The sequence below is a fragment of the Diplotaxodon limnothrissa genome, linkage group LG7 (assembly GCF_057381915.1).
Source record: "Diplotaxodon limnothrissa isolate DT_005_m linkage group LG7, D_limnothrissa_male_GT1.1, whole genome shotgun sequence".
NCBI lineage: Eukaryota > Metazoa > Chordata > Actinopteri > Cichliformes > Cichlidae > Diplotaxodon > Diplotaxodon limnothrissa.
In genome coordinates this window covers 9,645,006-9,672,951 of record NC_140602.1, presented here as the reverse complement: position 1 = coordinate 9,672,951, position 27,946 = coordinate 9,645,006, and the positions used below count along the sequence as shown (strand labels likewise).

The 27,946-nt window shown below is 38.2% G+C and overlaps 1 protein-coding gene across 9 annotated transcripts in view; it reads right to left on the bottom strand.

The window, feature by feature from the left end:
* The window catches only part of shank3a (SH3 and multiple ankyrin repeat domains 3a), a 250,984-nt gene that overhangs the window by 182,428 nt on the left and 40,610 nt on the right, over positions 1 to 27,946 (bottom strand). For 5 of the 9 annotated variants that reach the window (XM_085359166.1, XM_085359163.1, XM_085359164.1 and 2 more), the window contains exons 1-2: positions 22,951 to 23,204; positions 22,316 to 22,765 (exon numbers count right to left, since the gene is read on the bottom strand). The exons of 3 other annotated variants lie outside the window; for them this stretch is intronic. The gene's annotated coding sequence lies outside the window, so the exon portion shown is untranslated. Of the gene's footprint in view, positions 1 to 22,315; positions 22,813 to 22,950; positions 23,205 to 27,946 lie in introns of those variants that run through there. One more of the 9 variants, XM_085359159.1, reaches the window with a different exon arrangement.

Genomic DNA, 27,946 nt, shown 5'->3' with positions numbered 1-27,946 from the left:
TCGTATTCTATTTTTATCTTATTGTATATTTTTATTCTATTTAATTCTACTGTATATAGTATATTATTTTATTCTATTCTGTACAGCTGTGTACTGTATTTATTCTTATTGTATTCTAATTTTTGCGTCATAACTTTTGCACTGTCCACTTCCTGCTGTGACAAAACAAATTTCCCACGTGTGGGACTAATAAAGGTTATCTTATCTTATCTTATCTTATTTTCTACGATGGGGAGTTTTAGCACACACACTGCATCACGACATCAGAAAAGCCTTTGATTCCTGTCGAGAACTTCTCAGCATAAATAGTTTAGAAGTCAATCATGCTGCTATCTTACAGGTTCAACAATATTCAGCACTCAACAGTGCAAGGGCTTCATTCTGTGCTGCTTGGGAAAAGTAAGCATCAGGCTGCATATGAGCCTCACAACTGATAACGTGCTAATTTGGAGGCATATTTGCTTTCAGTTAAGAGAAAATCAAATATTAGCAGGCCTAGGTAAATAAAATAAACCCATTTGCAAGGTTAGATGAAAACAAGGACATATTCTAAAATCGTTCCCATACTGCAAACTCTAACACCTCTGTCAGCAGATCTGAGTTAGGGCATGCCTGCACTTGCCTGTTTTCACAGTAAGCACATATCAGGAAGTCATCCACTTCAGACACGCGGTCATCACTAGAAATACTTTGATTTTGCTCCCTGGGCTGAGCCTGAGCGGGACACATGTCCTAGCTGTGAATTACTTGCCCTACTCTCACAAAGACGACAATTAGTCATTAAACAGATTTTGTACTAGGGTTAGTCATCTCCAGGTAATGTAGAGTAAAGTTCATCTTCAATAGCTTAAATCACATACCGGTATCTATGTAATAACAGAGGGGTTACCCAGCACCAAGCACTACAGAGGCTTAGATGCAAATCCGCTGCCAATGCTGGACACTTCACAGTATGTAATCCCATTTGCTCCAAAGAAAGAGTATGGCAGGTTGTCCTAATGCATTACAGCATCAAGCAGGTCACTCCAGCTTTGTGTAACTTTTGCCTGCCAGGTCTTATGGGTACAGAAAATTGATAGCATTAAACCTTGCTGCTCAGCTGTGTGTTATTGGTTGTTATTAGTATTGGTTAAAATGGGTTTTACAGGCTTAAAACTACATTAGGACATTTCAGAGTACAACACTGTTTGGAATCCAACACTTTTGAATTTTTCAAAATGACTGATATCCAGAATAATCGAATTTAATAGACGTGAAATAGCAATAGATCCCACATTAAGTCTGTGAATGTGACAAAGAGCCCTAAGTTGGCTTGCCAATAAGCAACGATTCCCCAAAGATATCTGGGGAAGAGCCAGGCAGACATTTCATCCTACTTGCATCATGCAAGGATAAATTGTGTTGGCAACAGCGCTTGAAGAGATCTACATACCAGGAATAAGTTATCTAGTAGAATAAACGGCAAGAAAAAAAAAAAAGGAACAAATAATTGTGGTTAAATCATTAACCAGAATAAAACTCTTCTTAAACTTTTGACTTGATTTACAAATGGAATTTGATTTAATTGCTACACCTACTTCAGTGCTCTCACAGAACTTATTCTGAACATCGCTCCTCACACATCAGTGGTAGCATTATGGAACATCACATTTGATCCTGCTAATTAAAGATCTATCAGGCTCACTTACTATCAATCTTATTAACTGTATTTTTCAATCTTTTAAGTCTCCTTAGTCAGAATTTCAATCCGATATTTCAGAAGTGATCAGTTTTTGGTCAAGCTTGAGTTTCTAACCATTTGCACCGAGGTTGCAAAAAAACCCGTTTTTCTCTGCTAACTTTACGAGAAATTACTTTTGCAAATATGCAATGCAAAATAAGCTTCCAGTCCTGATGGATTTCCTGTCAAATTCTAGAAGAAATTTCATGATAAATTAGCTCCTCTATTATTTGTGGTATATAATAATTCCTCGGAACAAGGTTCTTTGCCACCCTCCATGAACCAAGCTGTTAGCTTTTGAGAAAGAATAATATTATGCAGTTCTTACAGACCACTCTCCTTAATAGGGTGTTAGCACTTTGGTTGGATAACAGGGATTTTTTAATGGCTGCCACCTTTTCACCAATATGCACACTCTTTTAACTCTTTTACTCTTTCAAATTACTCTTACTATTATTTAAAAATGCTACTCTAAAACCAGAAGACTAGATTTGATAGAGCAGAATGAAATTACCTGTTTGCTCTACTATGTAGATTTGATCTTAGTGAGAAGTTAATTTCTTAGATTTCATTACTGAAAAAGCTACATTCAGAGGACCAGAATCAACTTTTGGATTATTTCCTTACCTTGATGATTGAGCATGCATCAAGACTTCTTAAGTAAAGCTTTTATTACTTTATGCATCTCCATGAACAAATGCACTAATGCTGTACAACTATTTACTGTGTACTATCTCATTGACTACCCAAAGCTGCCCTTTATCTCCACTGTTATTGGCTCTTGCAGCAGAACTGCAGGCCATCTTACTGAGGTCTTCACCTTTGTTCATACCACCCCAGGAAAATTACCTGTCCTTGACAGATTGGGTTCTTTCTATAAGATATTAATTGATATATATCTTATCTTATTCTATCTAGTAAGGTAAATGTTTTCATAAATGTTCAGTAAACGTTTCAGTAAATGTAACCCGAACCTTAACTTCTCTAATGTCCTTTAATTATTTTTCCTCTGATCACTAAGACTAAATCTGACCTACAAAGACAGCGTAATCTACCATTGTCTTCTTCTTAGCCTTAGAATTAATCAAGGCTGTTTTTAATGTTTTCATTTTATCGAAACAATTCTTCAAGTCAATTGATCAAAGCATTGCTTCTTTCCTGTGGCGTGGGAAAAGAAACTAGGATTCACAAATCTTTAGTCCAGAGGTGTAAAGTCAGTAGGAAACTTGCATTACCAAACCCACCATTACACTACTGGTCTGCACATATCCATAAGCTGACATTTTGATTTAGGTCCTCGGCCGTCCCCTGTTGCAGAATGGAAAAATCCTGCGTTACCTCTTCCCTTACAGCATTGTTCACTTTTCCTTTCCCAACCAACCTCTCTGGTTTTACAGATAAACCAGTGGTAATAGCAATCATAGGTTTAGGCAATATTTTAAATTCTTCTCAGCTTCCTCTTTAACTCTTTCACGCATAGTGGTCACTACAGTGGACAGCTATTTAAAGCTATTTGTGTCAGTGTTGATGGTATACTTGCACATAAACCACTACATTGGACACTGATGTGTCACTCCATACCCTGCCACCCACTGGTCCTTTAATGTTACTATAGATGTATAATGTGTTTCATTGCAAAGTGCTTCATACAACCTCAATCAGGATTTTTTCAGTATTCAGTATTTTTATTCATCCTTTCATGCCTAAAGATGAATAAAAAAGACTTCAGAAAAAATCCTGATTGAGGTTGTCATAATTCATGCATAAAAAGGTTAAAACCAGTAAACCATTTATTTCGCCCGTCGCTGACAGATGTCACCTTATCCATATGGCATAGTAAAGGCCCTAATCACGTTTGCGACATACTGTATAAAAACAATGTTTTTCAAGTCAAATAATGTGTAAAAATCACCTTTTCTTGTTTTCTTTTTTTATTATTATTATTATTCCATTTTGTTGGAAACTTGTGCTTTCTACATTTGTTGTTCACATTTACTTAATAAAAACAATTAAGACTGAAAAATAAAAGAATATGTTCCAGCTTTTTTTACAGCCTTGTACAGTCAATCACCCTACAATATTTTAGATATTTGCATATGTTTTTAAAGGGTACCTTTGTGACTATTGTGAAAATAGCTGGTGAACTAAAATCAATGAGGACAGAAAACATTTCTACAACTACTTTGATTCCAAACTTGGTACCTGCTTGAGTACCAAGAAAAGTACCAAATCAACCAACCAGCCTTCTAAATGTGAGGATGCACTGGGTTTTGTTTGTTTTCCTTTGGTTATCACTAACAATAAAATGCTTTTGGTTTTAGACATCTTACCAGACAAAACAAGCAATTTCCTTGTTTTCATGGAAATTCTCGTATTTATTAAATACAACTTGACCCTAAATATGAAACCAAGTTAATTAACAAACAAACTGTGGCTTAATTAAAATACAATTAAAAACTTACTGCACTGTAAAGTCTTTGCAGATACAAGCTTTCATATATGTTTAACCCCATGCTATGCTACTGATAAAAGCACATATTCAGTGAGTACTTGGCAATGATTCAACTACTTAATGAAATAGCTGGACCTTGACTTTAGCTTGCAAAAAAATGACATTGGCTTATCAACAGCTGAATATTCTATATTATCAGTTGTAACCTTACTCTGTATTTGAACAGAAACTAAATGCTGTGCTAACCCCCTTATAACATGTTTTTATTCCTATGTTCAACATTTTAGTCACTGGTTGCTGTTTTAAAAGTGCTTTATAAATAAAGTTGGCTTGGCCTAACTTGGCTAACCTAAAACATACATTCAGGTTAAAACTATAGTCCAGATTCTCTTACGCTCGTATCTTGGGAGCATTAAGAGAATGGTCTAGAATTATAAAGAGGCTAGCACCCATGTGTCAGCTAACAGCTCCTCTCTCTTCAGCTCAGATCTCTTTCTCCCTACCCCCTCTCACACCATCTCATGCGCTCCAGTCCAGTGAAAACAAAGTGAATAATTCATGACTATACAGAGCAGCGTGTGCATGGATCCAGTTCAATGTATGTGTGTATCTGAAACATCTGCCGAGCTTCAACAAGAGGAAGTTAAACTAAAATCCACTGCAAGCCAGCAGCCACCTTTACCTGTTTCCCTCTAAAACATCCACGCTGGACAAAACTGAGGCGTGGGTAGAGGGAGGGGCAAAGGTAGCATGAAGCAGAGAAAGAAGCAGGGAATGTGACTGAAATAGTCAGTGCGCCAAGAAAAAGTAGAGAGAAGTGAAGCATGGAAGAAAAGGGGAAGTTAGTGGGGTAACAACAGAAAGAGGGGAGTGGGAGAGCCTGAAAGAGGGTGGGAGAGAGGGAGGGAAAGATTACATACACTCAGACACATAGCCACATGGCCTGGAGTAAATGTGATAACTGTTCACAGACCCCATCAGAGCCTGCTTCACACTCCTCTACACCTGGTAAAGCAAATGTCATGGCCACTCACAAACTGAAGTCACCTAGGGCCACATTTATACACACACACACACACACACACGCACACACACGCACACACACGCACACACACGCACACACACGCACACACACGCACACACACGCACACACACTTTATCTCTCTGTTCCAGAAGACATTTTCTTCATTTTTATTTATTCTTTCTTCTGTTCTTACAACAGTACCTCCCTTTCTTTCATAGGGAATCCAAATTAAGATGACGCATTGGTAGCATCAAACAAAAACACAGGATGTGGTCTTAACTGTGTGCTGTGGTGTTTCTGCATTATCTGAAACTCAGAGATGATTTTTAACACAGTCAGACGTAATGGGCTAATCTTTCTTTCAATTGAGCTCAGAAGACGGTGGGAATTTAATTTAAAATAAATAAAATAAATATGCTGAATCTAATTTTCTTAGACATCCGCTTCACAATTATACTTAACTTAACTTAGCATAATAAATATGGTTTGGAATAATATATCAAGCTTTGATTCGATTTCATTTCTTATGAGTTCTTATTAGTTTTATTGGCTACCAGTCTATTGGACAGGTAGGAAGTTGACTAACACACAAAGCAACAAGGCAGCTTTATATTTAGCAGAACTGATATATAAGATAACACTAAGGAAAGAGAAAAGGGCTTGCATCACTTTGCAAGGCAGGAAAAGGTGTGCAGCAGGTTAAGGTGATGAAGGATAGAGATGGAAATGTACAAATGATTGACGAGAGTGCGTGGAGAAGATAGGAGGAATACTTTGAGGAGCTCATGAATGATGAAAATGAGAGAAAGAAGAGGACAGATGAAGGAAAGTTAGTGAATAAGGAAATACACAGTATTAGTAAGGAGGAAGTGAGCTCAGGTATGAAGAGAATGCAGAATGGTAAGGTAGTTGGTCCAGAGAAAATACTTATGGAGTTATGGATGTTTCCAGGAGAAAGAGAAGTGGCCTTTTTAACAAAATTGTTAACACAATCTGAGAGTCTTGTGATCTAGTGAGACCTGCTATGATGTGTGGTTAGGAGATGGTGGCACCAACAAAAAGATAGGAGGCTAAGATGGAGGTGACAGAGTTTCAGATGTTAAGATTTTCATTGGGAGTGACCAAGGATGTACAAGATTAGAAATTAGTATATCAGATAAAATGCTTATGTTTTTTGGATGTGTGAAGAGGAAGGAAAGGGGATATACTGGACAAAGGATGCTGAATGGAAAAGAGGAAGACCTCATGGACCATTCATGGATGCAGTGAAGGACCGGCAGAGAGTTGATGATAGAGGAGGATGCTAGGGATAGGGTGAGATAGAGGTCTGCTGTGGTGACACCTAAAGGGAGCAGCTAAAAAGAAAAGACAAAGATGAAGAAGATGGGAATATGCTACATAACACTCGGGTGTAATGCATAGAACATTATGGTTCTATAATGTGATTCTTCATTCATTAATATTTTTTGGCAGCAAAAATATAAGCATTTGAAGGTTGTCTCAAGACGTTTGGATTGTACTGTATTAGTTACTATCATTTGAGGATTCTCGGACACAACTGTGTTTGAGAAGCAAGGTTGTTGGTCGTGTGTAACATGAGTGAGGAACAGGGGAGCACTGTAAAACAAGATCTAGTTCCCAAAAATGCAACTATTTTATTTTAATACATGCAGAGGTGGAGCTTCCCACTTATATAATATAATGCGTATAATAATATACTTATTATACGCATGCTTTTTTTCCCCAGACTTCATGATGCATAGTACCTAAGACTCTATCTCAGTTCTCATACAAACCTCCTCATAGTTCCCCACAGAGGGTCAGGGCATCCTCTCTCTGTGTGCAAGCCTCCCTGTTGTACCAGAGGAAGAGATCGAGAACAACTCAGAGAGAGTGTTTCTCCACAGCCACCTCCCTCCCCGGTATAAGTCGTATGTAGCATCTCTTGAAGTTAAGAACCTCCTTGTCCTTGATCTTCTAGAGTACAGTATGCAAGTGACAAAAGGCACTAAGATGGGCATTTGTAGCTGTGTACAGTGATCTGCAATTTGGAAAGTGGTACACATCACATGTTGTCTGGATGATGTATATGCAGTGTATTAGCATCTATGGATCACTGTCTTTTGAATCATCCAAAGTATTATGAGACAGATACACAATCTCTGTGTCTTTCTCTGAGATGCACCAACACACATACTGTTCATATGGATTATCCACTCAATGTAAATAAAACACTGCCTGACTCATCCAGAGCCCAGGACCACACACAGAGGCTCAACATGGAAAATTAGCCATGCGCTAAAAGCTTTTGGAATCAATATTCTACAGTATCTGCACCGTATCCCAAAGCTGCTGTCTCTATCCAGTTCACATGGGCTGACACAGCAAGCAGTGCTCCTCCCCTTTCTCTCTCTCTCTCTCTCTCTCTCTCTCTCTCTCTCTATTTCTGTAATATGTGAAAAACTACAATAATATCACCAAGCTCACAGCAGGCTAATTATACTGTTATTGTGTTTGTGAGTGATAATACCTATATGTGACTTGATTTAATTGGTAAGTTAGAAATCTTTTGAATCCATCACCTCACTGACAGAACTGGAAAAAAACTGAGAGAGAATGTTTGTGTTATGGAAAACCTCTAGCATCTTTTTTTTGTACATTTCAAAGACTGCGTTCGATTGATAACACAGCAATTTCTGTGCTCTGAAGAAAGGATTTTTAGAAATCTTTAACACTTGTTTGTGGGACTAAATTCACTTACAGACACATGCTTACAGGGCGTCTTCCAGTCCCTCATGTCCCTGCCTATGTTAAAATATTTTTACCCCCCACCTCTGCATCTTGAAACAGTTACAGTGCAACCAACAAATCTGAAACTGACTATCACTTTCAGCTTTTGCAATACCATGACCAGAGATTACATTGTGTAGGAAAGATGAAGGAAGATGACCCTGTTCCTTCCAACTTTTCAATATCCTATTGAATAGCGTTGTTTTAACACAAAGAACTATTGTCAACTAAACATAGGAAATAAAACTGACTCAAAGTGACAGATTTTGTGTCACTTTTCTGTGTGTCAAACACATGTATGCTCCTCTAGTGTGTATCACAAATCCCTACAAAGTTGAGCTCTGCCTTTGTAAATGTAAAAGTTGTAAATGAGTAAAAGTATTAAAATTAATTGAAGGTGGTAATAAACTAATAAAAACTTTAGCTAGCTTCAGAGTATATATGTCCTCTCTGGTTTCGTGGAGAACCCTCCCACCAGCCTCCTTTCTTTATAAAACACACACACACACACACACAGACACACACAGTTATGGAGGATAGCCATCAATGAAAAATTTCTAAAGGGATTCATAAGAAAACAGAAGTACACTAACAACCATTGTTGTATCAAACCCTTGCGTCCTGTCTTTGTGGTTATTCTCCTTTTTTCTCACAAAAGTCATTCTTTCCCCATCTCTTTGTCTCTCTCTGTTTATAAATTCCCTCTGTATGACCACAGAAAATTGCGAATATACAGTATCTGTTGATCTATGTGTTTCCAGGGATGCTGCTGGAGTGGATTCTTTGATGCAGTCTGCCTATTAATAATCAATGGGGCTCCCCAGAGAGAATTTCATAAAGCCTGGCAGCCAATTAGACCTGTTTCGTACCATACACTGCATTATCTCTCCACACACCACCACAGCTCTTAAAAGGCAGACTGGGGATGCTGGGGAGGTCAAGGATGTCACTGTGCCAGACTCTAATTAATGCTATCAAATATATGTTACAGCGGTAGGGTTTCAGATTTTTGGCACAGAATACTGTCACAAGGCATTAAGCCTGTTTTTCACACTACAAAGGATGACTAAAATGTTGTGATGTTAGCTCCAAGAAAATCAGCACATGAAAATGGAGTTAGAGATAAGTCAGTATGCTTTGGTATGCATGACCATAAGCCCAGTTCAGCAATCTTTAATTTTTTAAAAAGGCCACACTTTCATCTTTTTTATTGATGTTTAGATGTCCCTATATTAGCTTTAATATATGATGTCCTATATTAGACATTCAATATTTTGGGAAAAACTTAGAATTGAAAGAACAACAGCTTTTGAAGCTTTTGCAGTGATAAGTCGCATAAGTAAAGTGAAAAATATACAGTTTGTGTTTTTGTTCAATAAATAATCCAAGAGACTTTCCTGTGAGGACACATTTTTGTTTCACAGAGGTTTGTATTATTTCTTTGACTTTTAAGCTTCATTTTGACTCACTATTTTTCTTTGGTTTCTTTAATATTGTTTCTTTTTTTTTTAACCACTGATGAATATGGGAAACAATGGTTTGTTTGTTTTTTAAAAAAAGACTGTTTTACATTAACTAGTCTAACTTATTTTTTTTAATTTTGGAGTTGGATGACAACTATTGATTCTGGCATCAAAGGGAGCAACAGAAGGAATGAGAGATCACACATGGCAAAAATCTGTTGACCGAAAATGTATTTGTGAAAGGAAAAATTAATTCCCTCATACGGACATATGGAAGTGGGTGACATTATAATACATTTTAAAAAAGGACAGCCTGACAGACAGCAAAGAAGCTCTCATCATAGCAACAAATACAGAAACTCTAAGAACCAGCAACATGAAGGCTGGACACTCTCTGCAGCAGCACACAGGACACAAGGTCATCCATGAATACAGGTCCTATTCTCCAAGTAAATTTGTTCATGACACAATCCAGCACATAACTGCTGGGTGTAACGCGCAAACACTGATAGCATATGCTGAGAGGTATAACCATGTTGTTGAAATAGTGTATAGGAACATCTGCGTTGAGAGTAGGTTACAAATCCCTAAGTCCCAATGGAACACATCGCTGAAATGGCTTGAGAGACAGCACAGGATCCTGTGGGATTTTAAGTTCCAGACACACAAGCAGCTGCTCAGTAACCAACCAGACGTAGTGGTGGCTTACAAGGAGCAAAGGTGCGATAAATGTTAAAATGATGTGAACATCCATCCATTCATTCATTTTCTGAGCATTTTATCCAACTTAGCATGACATCCACATTTAAAGCCACCAGATAACCTAATAAGCATTGTCTTTGGAAAACCACAGTACCTGAAGAAATCCGACACAGGCATATGTACAACATGAAAACTCCACACAGACTCCGGTCGACCAGGAGGTACAAACGGGGGACCTTCTCTTAGGCAGCAACGCTAACCACTATACCACCATGTAGAAAAAAAAACAGTATTATCATTAGTGGTGTCAGACTTTTGCATCGCATTTTAAATGCTATCTTCATTAGACAGCATACAATGAGAGAAGGGGGTGAATGCAAAAAAAGTCCTGGAAGCTAGACGTCAAATCATCCCCACTGAAGTCACGCGTTGCACGTGGGGGTGACACTGGGGCAATCAAAGCTACCTTTCCATTTGTGTTTATGAAACATGCAGGCCTATAACACAATAACCTGCAGTTAATTAATCAAACTAAAACCCTTGAGGTAGATGGCTTGAAGCAAATTACATGACTTTCCCTCAGCTCTTAATTGGTTTGAAAGTGGTAGCTAAAGCATGCACTGCACAAACAGCACACAAGGATGAAGATAAAGTTTCAATTTTCACAGAGAAAGTGCAATATGGACATACCAATCACCTAAGCCTGAAATTAAATAACTGACGTTATTAAAATTATAGCCAAGAATTAAAGAAGAAAGTAATTAGGCCAAGGTACAGTGATTTTATTTTCACTACAGCTTACATGTGTGATGTCAGAGATCTGTAAATTATTACAGATAGTAACCAGGGGAATGATGGTCCTTTATTAACATATCTTTTGCTGTGACTGGATCCAACTTCTTGTGATCATTTCTGAGCTGACACAAATAACATGCGTCTTTGTGGAAAGACTTTCCTAGGTTTTTATGTAACTCAGCAGATGCATTAGTCAGTGCGTCTAACAACCTTTTTTGCACTGTTCCTCTCTGCTTCAGTTGCGACCCATCCCAATCACTGCGACTAATGGAAAGAGGAGGGGAAATGGTAGATCATAACAGCCACACATTATTACAACAGTTCCTATATGGCTGCTTGTTGCAAAAAGTCTTAGCCACATGACTAGAGTAAATGAACCAGATTTTGTGACATCTGTGAATTTATCAATGATTTGCATGACTGCATTCTGTTATTGCAGCTGCTGCTGGAAACAAATGAAGCTACACTGAATCTCATAAAGCATTCAAACTCTTTCACTTTTGAATGTTATATTTTATAGATTAACATTAAAATGGGCAAAAATGCCACTTTTAGAAAAGCAGGCTTTTAGTATATAGATCCTTTAATTCAGTCATTTACAAAAGGCTTTATTTGTTTACCTATTACAATTTTGAGTCTTCTTAGGTATGTCTGTACATTTGGATAGGTATGTCCACACCTGGATTTGAGCTGTTTGTTCCAATCTTAACAAGTTTCATCGGATTTGGTGAAAAGTGACTGTGAGCTGAGATATGGCTAGCCCCCAATAGGCAACCAGAGACTGTTTTCATGGCTGTATACTTCCTCGTGGTAAAAGGTGACCCAGTCAAAAGTGGTTATCACTCTTAAGCTTGTTTTTTTCCAGTATTTTCATGTTAACCTGAGTTCATCTTTTCCCCAGAGCTGGTGAGTATTCCTGTATGTAGGAAGCATGAGTCCATTGAAGGCTACACGCTGAAACACATTATTCAAGCAATAAAGGTGTTCTTCATACTGCAAGTGTTGCTGGACCTTCAGTCTCTTTAGATGCTGGCTCTTCTTCATGCACCTTGGAAGTAGGCAACATCGGAATATAAACCACTACTCCATATCCTCAGTAAGAAGATCATGCACAGAGCATGAAGTTGCCATTCACAGCAAGGAGAAAAAATCATCTTTCTTAAACATGTCCATACACTTCAGAAAAGAGTTACTATTTGGAGGAGCCAATCTCTTAAACTTGCAAATGAAAAGATTTGCCTCAACTCCCTAGGCCAGTGGCATTAACGCAGCTTGGATTTCAATAATGGTGATTTGATTTTAAAGTCAGATTTTAATGATACAGAAACATAATCAGGAGCTGATAGCACAAAGGTTTAAAGCTGCAGTGTCACGTCAGGTGTCCTCTCTCTCAAAGACAGAGGTGAAAGGAATATGTTTCAGGGAATGTATTGAAATTTAAATAACTTTTTTCATGTAAAAATGCCAGAACAGCTCCCTCAATTCTCATGGTTACCTCTAAATAGCTTGTAGAGTCAGTTTTTTGTGAAGGACTCCAAAGGCTGTGACACAATGTGACTTGCCTGCAGTGGTTCTCTGTTTTCTGCCTTGCTTCACTACAGAAACCCCAAAATTTATCAATCGTCAATAGCAAAAAAGGATCCACGTTTACTCATGTGGATTAGCAAACAAAATTAGGTGATTCTCAGGGAGTTATATAGGAGCCTTTTTGAGAGGCCACTTGGAGTTTGTCAAAGATCACAATGTTTCTTTTTCATCAGATTCTTGCAATTTTACCAGGTATGAGAGTCTGGATCTTAAACAAAGGATCTTAAAATCGATGGATTCTCTTCATAATTTGTTGATTGCCTCTTCAGCTTTTGACAATTTTCTTTTTTCTTTTTGTATAAGACAGCATATCCATTTTATTCACTTCATTAAAGTTTATATGGGAACACTCAATTGGTGTTACACTTCCTCTACTGCTGGCTCATACTCATCCTTTGTTTGCTCAAAGGATTATGAAAAACGTCTTCAGACTCTAAAGTTGTTTGATCAATATGTTACGTCCAAGCTATTTTATAAAACACGTAAACACCAATGTTGTTCATTTTTCCATGAGCTGTACTAGTAAATGTTAAAAAATTGCTTTGACATGTAATGGCTAGAAGATAAACCTGGTCTCAAAATTGATTTTATTGATTATGTTTTCACCCTGTCATATTTCTTTTTGTTCTTTCAGCTACACCCTTTAGTGGTCGCTAAGTGGATCATCTGCCTACAGCTCACCCTATCTCTAATGTCCTCCTTTGTCACATCCAGCCTGATAAAATCAGCTGATGAAACAGCTGATTTCGGTTCGTGAGCGGAAGGAGGAAAATGATGAAGAGGTACAGTTTTTGGGGAGTAGAGACATTACTTTTATTGCACAAAAGGATAAGAGAGTGATGGAAGGGGCAAACAGCATTCAAGACAGAAATAACTGGATTACAATGCTAATAGACATTTGCAAGCATGCAAACACAAAGCTAGCCAAGAACCCAGAGTGATTTTAAAGTTAAGTGTATGCCGACCCCCAGCTCAGCGGCCACAGCCTGAACTTCAACAGGTAACAAAAGCAGTGACAGGCAGTCAGGCAGCAGCCTCTGTCTCCATCTGTTCATGTTTCTAAAGCAGAGTCACCGTGGTGATCACTTTAAAGTCTGTGTGCTGGTTTTCAACGTTGCTTTGTGTTGTTGGCTTTGTGTCCATACGTAAATACAAAAAAAAAAAGATTGTATGTGTGTCCTCATTTTTAGGATTTGCGGTGGTGTGTGGAGCTGTAGCCTCATCTTTATACTGTTAACTGGTAATTATGTGACAATGGGTTTTAGTTTATTTTATGGAGTAATGAGAAAAATATTTAACAAGTAGTGTAACAAGTCACGTTCTCTGGCAAGTAATTAAGTAACTTACTGCATTTTATAAAAAGTAAGAAGTTATGTATAATACATTACTTGAGAAATGACCCCAACACTGAAGAAGAGTGCCATAATTCTCCAAGGACATCATTATTCCAATATGTATTCACCTAGAAAATGTTTTCTCTCTGCTAAAAATCTAACTAAGACACCCTCTTAAACAGACATAAAACATACAACACTATGCATATGAATACACGGTCAATCTTTCCACATGAATACAAGTTACCTTTCGTCCTGTGTGGCTTACTCAAGAGCTAAACTTTTCACAGTGATGCAGCTTTTCTGTGAGAGTTTGTAGAAAAAAACTGGGATACTCTTTTCCCTCAGAACACCCATCCCCACCCCCACATCTTTCTTTTCTTTTGCTTATCCCCTCCCTACACCCAAACTCGTCTGTTGTCGATGTGTCGTGACTGTCTGCCAAGCGCAGTAATTACAGTACAGCAGTAGGAGGTGAGCAATGGGGAGAGAAGCAGCATATCAAACATGACTGCACAGGGCATTGGGTGTAAAAGCTCATTCTCAGAACTACAGGCTGCGAAGCCACAGAGAACCAGACCACAGCTATTGCTGTCTTCATATCTCCCTATGTATTTAGAGTTTATTATTAATACCAATGAACATCTAAAAATATTTTTTAACATAATGTAGGGCGTACATAATTTGCTATCAGGCCACTTACGCACAGTAATAAAAAGACAAACACTGTGAGTCACCTAGTAACTCCCAATCCCCGCATTCCCACTTTGTCTCACCTACTGACACACAAACACACACATACACTTGCTTATAAATTGCCTATTACACTGCATTGACAGTCTTGGCAGTTGGCCCAGGTCATTGGATAGTTTATGATGTTGGGAATAATAAGTGTGGGTAAAAATAACTTCATCATCAAATGCACATGAGTGAAGATACTTTCCCACAGTGTTTCCTGTGGATTAAAAGTATAGCATGGGGGCAATGTGAACTGGTAGTCTAGGAAAGGGGAGGCTGGCTGGTGTATCAAATAAGATCGGATAATAGTGTTTGATGGCAGCAATAACAGTATTAAACATTGGCTAATAAAAGTAAATACTTGGCATGGATATCCTTAAGTTTCAATTGCACAAAGGACAGCTGAAAATAAAAAAAATAACACAGGAGTACCAAAAACTGCAACCCAGGTAGGTTCATTTTCAAAGTATCAACAAACCTGTCTAAATTATATTATTAAGGGCGTGGCCAGTTTGAGAGTCAGGTGAGTTACAACTAGTCTGTCTGCTGCTCATTACTTGAGTTAATTAGAGTCACTGGATGCAATTATCTGACACATAATATAGCTGCTTTTTCAGTGAGCAAATTTATAGTGTTTCATTTACATGCAGTAATTAGCGTGTATAACCATCTATACATTGCACTCACAGTAACCAGGCTAATAAGCATCAGTTAATACCTTGGCAGTCCACCCTATTGTCGTCATTTTGATACTAATTTTGAAACAAACATGGCATCAATCAAAACGTCACTAGAGGAAGTACCCATAAAGTAAATGGCTGACATCACAGAGAATATATCCATTGTCTATTTACAGTATGGATACTTAATATTGAACTAGTAAGTCACTTATTCATGTACTTTTATAAACTTGTAACATAATCTGACATTTTTAATATACAATATGTGATGATGTTTGCAATATAACAAAATATAGAAGCAAGAACTTTCTCTTAGTTACAAATTCATTAGAATTCAGCATTAAAAGTATGATGAACTGCAGCAACCGAAGAAGACTTTTTATTTGTCTTTTAATTTCTCGTTTGTTGCAACCAAATAAAGGCCCAGTACATGCAAAGCAATGGCAGCGTCTCTCTGTCTCTCCTTTTAACTGCAGAGAGTCTTGGCTAGCTACCAGCTACACGTCCAGCCAAATTAAAGACACTTAGGTTAAAACCAGCGGTTTCTCTGGCGCAGTTAGAATCATGAACTTGGAAAAATAATGTGTGTGCAACTTTTTCTTTTACTGTTTACAATTCAAATGTTTTTAAGTAAAAGGGTTTTGAGTGCTTCACTCCTCCTCTGAGCATTTTGAAAAATATTTGGTGCTAAATATATGAACAGACAAGCTGTTACACAGTATGTAGTTACTTTTAATCATTATTTCATGTTTGCATAATTTAGTCAACCCAATCAAAGCAATAAGCATAAATATATACCAAGAGCTGCAAGACTATCAGCTAAGCAAAGATCAGTCTGTATATGATGGATCTTTTTTGCATGTTTGGAGAAGATTGATGTTTTTTTGCGGCCTGTCAAAACTCACTCTTGTAAAGTGCAGAACACTTTTGAATGTTCAGTTTTCTCTTTGACTGTCAGGAAAGATACAGACAAATTACTTAATCTCTTACTGCAAATTAGAAACAGAACTGGTGAGATATAACGTGCAAGATTTATGTAGCAATAATAAATAGGAAATCTATTTTTTGGGTTTCTCTGGTGCCATAACCAGAACTGATAATGTTTGAGCTTATCATCACTCTGGTCTTAAAGATGTAACACCCCCCAAGGCCGTTCATTAAGCTGAGTGATTAGAGTACATAAAACATGTGCACAAATACCCTGTGCAGAGAGTCTCTGGTTCAATTCCAGGGTGTCCAAACCATTTTCTGCTAGCCATTGCCCTGTTTTAATCCATTATCACGATCAAATAAAGTATTAAAATGTCACATTAAAAAAATCAAAACAAAAAACATGTGGAGGCTGCATGTTAGTCAAATTCTAATTGATAGCTCACATTTGGCATTTCCTTGAGGAGGCAAAATGCCCTGAAACTGAAAAACACAACTCTACAGGGGGAAGCCTGATCAATAGCTGCTCGAGAGGGGTTGGAGATGAAGTGTTCATTTCTCTAAAGCTACAATAATGACCTAATACCTCCACTTGTGAGTCCACAGAGCTCTCTGTGACTTTGTGTATGTATCTGTGTGTTTTATATACACGTGTATCGCTGCCCATGAGTGTAACTGTATGTGTGTGAGTACGTTTGTGCATTTGCCTGAATGTGAAATTGTAGCTCTTCAGCCTAACGGCCAGCTGAGAAAAATGATTCCCTTCTTTCCCATGGGCAGTGAATTTAGAGCTGTTGCATTCAATGCTTTTCTTCCTGCTTCAAAAACCTACCACTAGGAACAGAAAGAAAAAATACTGAAAGGTATTGTAGATTAAAAGCGTAAGAAAAAACACCTCACTGCACAGCTTAAACGAGGGCTGCATTAAGGCACCGACCTCGCTGTGTAGCACCCTACCAATGAATCAGATGTTTACCACATAAATCACTGAGCGTCTTCAGGGGTAGTATAATGAGGTCAGCAGTGTGCTTTTATGTATAACACACCCAACAGCTGTTTGCTGCCACAAATGCTCACATACAGTGGGGCAAAAAAGTATTTAGTCAGCCACCGATTGTGCAAGTTCCCCCACCTAAAATGATGACAGAGGTCAGTAATTTGCACCAGAGGTACACTTCAACTGTGAGAGACAGAATGTGAAAAAAAAATCCATGAATCCACATGGTAGGATTTGTAAAGAATTTATTCGTAAATCAGGGTGGAAAATAAGTATTTGGTCAATAACAAAAATACAACTCAATACTTTGTAACATAACCTTTGTTGGCAATAACAGAGGTCAAACGTTTACTATAGGTCTTTACCAGGTTTGCACACACAGTAGCTGGTATTTTGGCCCATTCCTCCATGCAGATCTTCTCGAGAGCAGTGATGTTTTGGGGCTGTCGCCGAGCAACACGGACTTTCAACTCCCGCCACAGATTTTCTATGGGGTTGAGGTCTGGAGACTGGCTAGGCCACTCCAGGACTTTCAAATGCTTCTTACGGAGCCACTCCTTTGTTGCCCGGGCGGTGTGTTTTGGATCATTGTCATGTTGGAAGACCCAGCCTCGTTTCATCTTCAAAGTTCTCACTGATGGAAGGAGGTTTTGGCTCAAAATCTCACGATACATGGCCCCATTCATTCTGTCCTTAACACGAATCAGTCGTCCTGTCCCCTTGGCAGAAAAACAGCCCCATAGCATGATGTTTCCACCCCCATGCTTCACAGTAGGTATGGTGTTCTTGGGATGCAACTCAGTATTCGTCTTCCTCCAAACACGACGAGTTGAGTTTATACCAAAAAGTTCTACTTTGGTTTCATCTGACCACATGACATTCTCCCAATCCTCTGCTGTATCATCCATGTGCTCTCTGGCAAACTTCAGACGGGCCTGGACATGCACTGGCTTCAGCAGCGGAACACGTCTGGCACTGCGGGATTTGATTCCCTGCCGTTGTAGTGTGTTACTGATGGTGACCTTTGTTACTTTGGTCCCAGCTCTCTGCAGGTCATTCACCAGGTCCCCCCGTGTGGTTCTGGGATCTTTGCTCACCGTTCTCATGATCATTTTGACCCCACGGGATGAGATCTTGCGTGGAGCCCCAGATCGAGGGAGATTATCAGTGGTCTTGTATGTCTTCCATTTTCTGATGATTGCTCCCACAGTTGATTTTTTCACACCAAGCTGCTTGCCTATTGTAGATTCACTCTTCCCAGTCTGGTGCAGGTCTACAATACTTTTCCTGGTGTCCTTCGAAAGCTCTTTGGTCTTGGCCATGGCAGAGTTTGGAGTCTGACTGTTTGAGGCTGTGGACAGGTGTCTTTTATACAGATGATGAGTTCAAACAGGTGCCATTCATACAGGTAACGAGTGGGGGACAGAAAAGCTTCTTACAGAAGACGTTACAGGTCTGTGAGAGCCAGAGATTTTCCTTGTTTGAGGTGACCGAATACTTATTTTCCACCCTAATTTACGAATAAATTCTTTACAAATCCTACCATGTGAATTCATGGATTTTTTTTCACATTCTGTCTCTCACAGTTGAAGTGTACCTCTGGTGCAAATTACTGACCTCTGTCATCATTTTAAGTGGGGGAACTTGCACAATCGGTGGCTGACTAAATACTTTTTTGCCCCACTGTACATAGCTATAATTTTAAATGGCATAAATTTTAAAAATGTAACACTTTAGAACATTTATATTCATGTACTCAAGAAGTATATTCCAGTAAGTTAAACATATTTGTTATCAGTTACACAGAGATGAAAGAAAACCAGTCAACGGTACGAAAGTCCCTATTGACACTCTGCAAACAGTAAATAATATTAATGCTATGAATAGTGTTTGTATCAAATATTCAAGATGATTTATTATCATAGTAGCATAAATTGGAAAATATGATATTTTCACAGAGTTGGGTTCATTTGTCAACTTGTCTCGACCAACTAAAAACAGCACATTTTTAACCAGGAAGTGAAACTCTTAAAAAACATAGCAAGTTTTTTGATGGAGGGGAAATCCTTGAAACTTTGCATTTAATTATAATTTCATGAAATTAGCATATCACTGTCAAACCAGTGAGATGTGTAAGCACAAAAAGGGAAATAAGGGGGATGAATGCCATTTAAATACGTCACAAATCGCAGCTTTAAACCAGACTCCTAAAATGATTATGGATAATTACTGGCGCACCCTCTGCACTGCAGCTGAATGCTTTCTCTAACATCTGTCTCCGCTAAGAGAATAAGGACAGATCCAAACATCCATTTTTTCATGCTTATCTAATTCAGGGTAATGGGGTTATCACAGGGATGCAGACACCCACTCATACTTTCACCTATGGCCACTCACAACTTAAGTGCAGCAACACGGGTTCGAATCTGACCTGCATTCCTGTCCTGCTTGTCTTCCCCTCTGTCTCTCGCCACTGTATTGTATCATATTTAGATTTTAGTTTCTTCTTTTTTTGGAAAAACCCCCCAAAACAAAACATTTTTGTATTTTCTGTTGAAACAAACTCCTTCTTTAATGTCAGGTTTTAGCTTTTAAAGCTTTCTGTTCTGTAATATTGTATTTTTTATTGACCTAAGTTTTTTTTAATGTTTTAACAGAGTAATTTCAACTTCTGAAATTAAAAAAGCATTTGTAATTCTAATTCAAATTAACAGAACTCATTTTTTTAAGCTCTCGCTGACAGAATTCCTCTATGGAAATGACCACAGTCACCTTTCTTGCATTAGTGATGCAACAACCTTCATATTCAATCTAGTTATTCTTACTGTCACAGTGCCGCCCAGTCAAGGTTTTGGCCATTGGGATGTGAAAGGTGTGGGTTGAAGGGTCTTGTCCTTAAATTGACCTCACCTCACTCTCGCACAACTCTGGGGGTGCGAGAGTGAGGTTTTACACACGTAGATACGGAGTGGTTCGGCGACCGTGACAGCACTTTCTTATATAGTAGTCTGTCAATTTGACTGACAGCATTGTAAAACTTAACTTATTATAATGCGATATATTATTTCAAATATAACCTTCATATACAACTCGATTACAATAACTAATATACTGAACAGAGTATGAGTTTATGACCAGGAGTGAGGGCACTTTTCTCATGTCAATACCACATCAAGCACTTTTCTTCCCTATAATAGAGGCAACAAAAATACCATAGCCTCTCCGCTAGGAAGGGCAAAGATGAACTACGTGGACTTAAAGCGTATGCTTTGCTTAATTAAAAGGGACTGTTACAAATGGAGGAGTCAATCATTTACATTTTTGCCCTGGAAAAACAATTTCTGAAGTCCAATTTAATTTTTACCTGAATGCTCAACTCATACTTTCCTAGCAAGTTTTGAAATGAGAGAACACGTCTCCCAGGAAAGTGATCAGAAGTCAGTCCAATTTTCTGAACGCGGGACTTTCCAATCTTGTAAACACTTGCTTCATCAGAACGAACTTCTGTAGCATGCAGTCCTTCTGTATGAGAGTGGAGCTCCGTTCCTCTATAACCTGTAGTGGTCACTTCAAGACCAGGCAGCCTTGTAAACTGTAATGTAAATAATATGGAGAATCTTTCTTAGGTAATGATATGCAAAAAAACGGCTTTGAAAATCTGTCACAAGTTCCTTGGTAACTTCATATGAGGAAGAAAATGACACAGATACCCGTCTATCTTTCCATCCATTTTCATAACCACTTATCTAACTTGAGGTCATAGGCAAGGGCAAGGGGCAGGGTACAGTGCACAAGTCACAGGGCTAACACTAAGACTGAGCCAACCACACACACACACACACATTTCCATCTACACATTTGCTCCCAATATATTTTAGCTGCCTAAGGATGTTACATTATAAATAAGCACTGACAGGGAGACCCTGGGTAACAAATTCACAATGCCATGATGATGAAAATGATCATTCTCTTGGTCATGTCTAACCCAATGGCTTAAATACTGCAAACTCTCCCACTGAAGCTGCTGTTTGGTCTCTGGGCTATGGCGCGAGGCAAATGGACAAGTGGCTACAACTTAATAATGGTAATAATATTGGTAATAATCTCACACTGTAGCTTTTAAACACAGGAAACCTCAACCCCATATATTCATTTATTTCTTTGTATGGTTAAATGAAATTCAATTTGGGTTAACAACATCCCAAAATTTTAGGAAACTGGGTTTAGGTTAAGCTAGTTAATACCTAAACCTGCTACCACTAATACAAAAGGCTGCTGATTCACACAAGCTTCAACCTCAAGGCTATAGGAAATACCCATTACACCAACCAAAGACTACAGTCACAAAACTGTTAAATTTAGAGAGTGCTGAAGTAATTCAGTGTTCAAAGGAATTTAAAACTGGTCTTTTGTGTAGCCGTTAGCGAGTATGTGTGCCTCCAGCTTGCTAGAAGCTTTTGAAGTTTCTTTTCTGCCAGACACAGACTGTTGCAACAGCTTTCCCTTTGGCACAGGGAGACAAACAACACAGGCGTATCTCTTCCACACAAAAATTACAGTACATTACATGCTTCACTCAAATTCACACATACATGTGAACCACATTAAATCCATGCACAGCTCCCATAGGTCTAAGAGAGAAACTAATTAGTTGGAATAATTCAGTGGAGTATCTCAATGGATCTCTCTCTGTAGTGTCAATGCCTTTTGCCAATGCTAATTACTCACTGCTCTCCTAAACTTGAGGGAACACTTGCTGTGTGGGTGCGTAAATATTTGTGTGAGTAGGTGCACGGGGCCATTTAATAAACACACCTTTATTGTATTTCTATTGTAACTTTAAATTCATTACTTCATGGCCCTTTTCAATTAATCATAAAGGGCACCTGAATTGAGCTCTAAGAATCTCATTATTCAAAGTAATCAGTCCCAAAATGGCCCAGCTGAATGCAGCAGTATATTGATTGATTAAGACCTGCTCTTTACTGAAACTATAACAATATGCAGTGCAAAAATCTTGAGCCTCTCTTCTATCTTTATATTTTGATAAGAAAATTGGAATATTTATTGAAATGTGCAAACAAACATGGGATTGAAACTTACTGTTGGATCTCTCTCCTGACCTCCTTTGTGCAGATTGACAATTCTTTGTCAGTTGTCATTCACATCGCTCTGTAAGACCTGGTGCCACTTATTTTGAGAATGATTCTTGTGTAATGTGTCATATCTTTTCTCCTTTTTCCCCCTTTCTTAAGAATGCCTTCTTTTTTCCACTGAGACCAGTTCTGTTGAGGGTTCAGTAAAGAGTAGCTGGATCAACTGAAGCACCAGATGAATCTCTCGCATCCTCCGTCAGGTCTTCGCTGGATTTCTTTCTACTTCCTATTTTTTCCTACATGACTTTCAGAGACTGTTCATCTGCGATACTTTCTTCAGTTGTTTTCTTTTGTTCTCCATCTCCCAAGCAAAAAACTCTTAATCTGTTAAGCCCAAGGGGGGAAGGTTATGGTTTCAAGGGCTGCACCACCAGGTCTGTTGTTTAAATGCAGACATCTATGGTACAGAAATGTCAGAATATCAGCTAAAAACTTACAAAACCATTTCCATGACCACCAAACACGGCAAAAGCAACAAACAATTAAAGAGCGGGCTCCAACCAAAACTCACTGAACCAGCAACAAAAGAACAACAAAATTAGGCTTTAAGTTTGAAAACCATAAGCATAAATTCTATCTTACCTTTGCTGCCTTGCTTCCAAAAAATCCAACACGATAAAACCGCATTTCCTGCAGAGCTACATGTCCCAGTGTGCTTCAAGAGCACTTTCTCGTCATAAATCACCATTTTTTGCTCTACTCGCTTGTTAAGGCAAAGACGCAGTACACACCAGCCAATCGTTGTGTACAGTGTGGCTGTCTGCTATTCAGTACCTAAGAAATTTCAACTTTCACAGACGGTACCAATTTATGCCAAATTGCAAGAAACATTGGAAAAAATTATCATTTTTCAGCATGACAATAATAACACACAGTAGTAATGCAGTAAAAGGATACATGGACATGAAAACACACAGTGGAACACTCTACCAGCCATAAACTGGTTTCTTCATAGCCTGGACCTCAACATTACTGAAGCACTCTGGAATCATATTAAGAGTACAGAACAAAAAGCAGCCAACATCGAAAGAAGAGCTTTGAATGTCCTTCAAGAATTCTGGAGAATTATTCCAAAGACAAGTTAAAGAAACTACACAAAAACTTCAAAAGAGTTCAAGCTGGTCATACCAAGTACTGAGTTTCAAGCTCTTTAGAATAGTTTTTAACTTATAGGCTCCATTTTCATTTAGGCTTGCACATATTTCAATAAATTACTTACAACTATTTCCACTTTTCCATTCTAAAGAAATGAGGGGTGGCTCAAGACTTTTAAACAGTCTTATATAACTTTGTATTTGAATTCCCTAGGTATGTATACAAAGTGGTACAGTACCGTGTATGAGTATAACAATGAGACTAACAAGAAAAAAAAATCTATCTCAACACTAACCTGCATTTTATATGCAAGGGTAATCCCGGTTTCAGATGACAGGCTTTGTATAAACATTTTCTTCATTAAAATCATCCCAAAAGCTTGAAAATCTTGGGGAAACAGTGACATAAGGCACCTGAAAAAAACCTGTAAAAAAAAAACCAAACATCTTTTTAATAAAAAGCTGACTAAGTTTGCCCATTAAAAAAAAACACAAATTACTTTATGATAATAAGATTCACTTTGGTAGAGAACATTAATGAATTTGGTGTCAGTATTAGGTGTGTTGTCCAGAAAAGACAAATAGAGGATAGACAGCTATTACTTCATGGCCTCTATATAATTTGCTATACACTCTAGTAATTCCTTTACATAACACATCAATCAAACAATACTGTATGCTGCTGTAATCCTCACAGCCCCTTTGGGACAACAGAGGCCTCCAATGACACTCATATACACTGACTAAGTGTTGAGGCATTTGTTAATCTTGTAAGCATCCTTTCATTAATTCAGCCCAGAGGGTGACAGGGAGGGTGGGGGGATAAAGAAAGGGAGAGGGCAATGCATGCATTTGAAATTGAGTCAATTAACTGCCGGTGGAAAGGCAGCTCTTCCTCTCTTTTAGAAATATGCTAATGCAAATCATGTTAATCTCTTCTCTCCTGTTGGAACAATTTACAAGGTACTGGCTTTATATCTGCATTTTCTAATTATTATTTTGTGTGTGTCCATTTGACTGTGACCTCTTTGTCTAACTGCATACATAAACATCTATACTTAAAAGTGGAAACCATAGGGCCCAAACTTGGAACCCACTGGTTATTGTCTGATGACTAAAGCACTGTTTTCATGAGACTAGTAGTACCAGTGGACTTTGTATGAGTTACGAACTGCACTAAAACTCCTCACTTCCAACCTTTCTTTAGCAAAGGCATTTTTTGTATTTTTGATTTTAAACCAAGCAATCAATGCAGCTGCCTTCAGTTGCCTTTAGTTTTGTCCTCAGTTGCTGAAAAGCATTCTCTGTCGAGTTGAGAACAGGTCACTGACTTTGCCATTGAAAAATATCCCACTTCTTTACCTTGAAAAACTCTTTGGCTGCTTTAGCAGATTGCTTTGCTCATTATCCATTTGCACTGTGAAGCACTTTCTACAGCCTTATACACTTCAGATTTCATCCTTCTACTTCTGTCATGTCATAACATTACCTCCCTCATGTTTGATAGGGAATGTTGTTGTTTTTTTTTGGATCATGAGCCGTTTCTCTCCTCCATACATTTCTCTTCTTATCATTCTGGTCCAAGTTTACCTTGATTTTTCTTTAAAACAGTGCACATTCTTTTGGATATTTTTTACTGGCAACGTGTATTCTGATCTTGCTCTTCTTGAGTCTAACCAGTAGTAGTTTAAGAATATAATCCACCCACTGTTATCATCTTCAATGCCCTGTACCAACATAGAGCAGAGCAGCTATCTGAACGCTACCCCAACAGAAGTCGATTATCTTGTTAATAATTTCACCTCCTCACTACGTACGACTCTGGATACTGTAGCTCCTGTGAAAACTAAGGTCTCTAATCAGAAGTACCTGACTCCGTGGTATAATTCTCAAACACGTACCCTAAAGCAGATGACTCGTAATCTGGAGAGGAAATGGCGTGTCACAAATTTAGAGGATCATCATTTAGCCTGGAGAAATAGTTTGCTGCTTTATAAGAAAGCCCTCCGCAAAGCCAGAACATCTTACTATTCATCACTGATTGAAGTAAATAAGAACAACCCCAGGTTTCTCTTCAGCACTGTAGCCAGGCTGACAAAAAGTCAGAGCTCTTTTGAGCCAACAATCCCTTTAACGTTAACTAGTAATGACTTCATGAACTTCTTCACAAATAAAATTTTTATCATTAGAGAAAAAATTACCAGTAATCATCCCACAGATGTAATATTATCTACAGCTACTCTTAGTACCATTGATGTTAAGTTAGACTCTTTTTCTCTAATTGATCTTTCTGAGTTAACTTCAATAATTACTTCCTCCAAGCCATCAACGTGTCTTTTAGACCCCATTCCTACAAAACTGCTCAAAGAAGTCCTGCCATTAATTAATTCTTCGATCTTAAATATGATCAACCTATCTCTAATGATCGGCTATGTACCACAGGCCTTCAAGCTAGCTGTAGTTAAACCTTTACTCAAAAAGCATCTCTAGACCCAGCAGTCTTAGCTAATTATAGGCCAATCTCCAACCTTCCTTTCATATCAAAAATCCTTGAAAGAGTAGTTGTCAAACAGCTAACAGATCATCTGCAGAGGAATGGTTTATTTGAAGAGTTTCAGTCAGGTTTCAGAGCTCATCACAGCACAGAAACAGCTTTAGTGAAGGTTACAAATGATCTTCTTATGGCCTCTGACAGTGGACTCATCTCTGTGCTTGTCCTGCTAGACCTTAGTGCAGCATTCGATACTGTCGACCATAATATCCTATTAGAGCGATTAGAACATGCTGTAGGTATTACAGGTACTGCACTGCAGTGGTTTGTATCATATCTATCTAATAGACTCCAGTTTGTTCATGTAAATGGAGAGTCCTCTTCACACATGGGGAAAGAAATAGCTCTTTAAAATCAAACCTCAGCAAATTACTTTGAAACCAGTTGGCCAGATACAAAAAGGAATCATAACTCTGGGGAAGCAGTCACTGTGAAGCAGAGGTGCTGGAGAGATGATAAACCCGACAAGACGGAAAGCAGCCCTTCCATACCACTTTTAAGATGTCTGCATAATTATCATTTCATTTGCATGTTCTGGAAGATAGTGACTAATGTGAAAAGGCTGACAGACAAGGAACAGAGAGATGTGCAAACAAACAATTACACCCTGACTCTAAATGAGTATCACTTCAAAACAAATTGACAGTTAACTTAAACTCAGCTTAAAAAACATAAACATCCTCTAACAACTGAGGAAAAGCATGCAAAGGTCTACATGTCATTGCCTGTAACAGGAATTTGCCCCACCAGCTGACACCTTAAATATGTAGTACTTTAGCTTTGATATAACTACGCCATGATCATCCTTTCCATATTGAAAAAATACTGGATTCAAATGATGTTTTATGCCCATTGCAAAAGACGATGGTTTATAAAACAGATAAAATAGGGTATGAAATTTCCCAAGCATCTCAAAGAAAGACCACTTTTATAAGCAAACCCATTAAATCCTAAATTTTTGAGTTCAACTGGACTTGTGCCCCATGAACATCAAGTAAGTAATCAATGACTAATAAAGCTGCGCGGAGTGTTTGACATGGCCTCTGAGTCATGAGAGGTGTTGTTTTTCTTGAAGCCTTGAAGATAATCTAAAAAACAGGAAACTCAATTAACCATATGCGCTGAAAATCATTAATGTTTCAACCTCCAAAATATTCTCCACGAGCCATATGCAGATTCAGATTATATGTGTTTATACAAATCTGACTAAACTATCTTAGGTTAGGTAGCTTAAGGTAATTCTAGTGGTTTCTGTGACAATGAATATTTTATGCATTATAGAACAGGAAAGTTACAAACTTATTTTCCTTTTTCAGAGAATTATATTGGTTGCTTAAAAGCATTTTACACACTCACAGTGGCAGGGCTAATTAAACACTTTGAGGGCTAACTGAAAGAAGCACTCCAATCAAACTGAAGGTTTAATCTTCTTACTGTAATCATCGTAGCTTATGCATGTACATATATGTGGCTGTATTTACTCCTCCGTAATGGGTGGGCAAACCTTCCTCACACAATATAAATCCCTTTTTTTATTTTGTATACATTATAATGACTGTCCATGTCCTGCTGCTTTCATAGTTACATAGTTGCATATGAAGTATGTACATGGATAATGCCCTTGCATTTGGCGTGTCAGATTTGAAAAAAATGCAGCATCAGTTTTGTAAATTAAATGAGCAGGGAGAGGTATTGTTTCAGGTAACCCACAAAAATGATTTGCTAAGGATTATTGCATATCACTGACTGAAAACGACACCAAATTTAATGCCAACAAGGAAGTATGTGTCATTTTTTTTACCTTGTGGTAGTGAATCATCAGGAGTGTCCAATTATTTGGAATGAGAAGGGGGAGATGTAATCAGAACTAGTGTATAACTAGATGGCTCAAAGCTCTGAGTATGGTGCCAAGACTTTGGCTTTTACATAATGC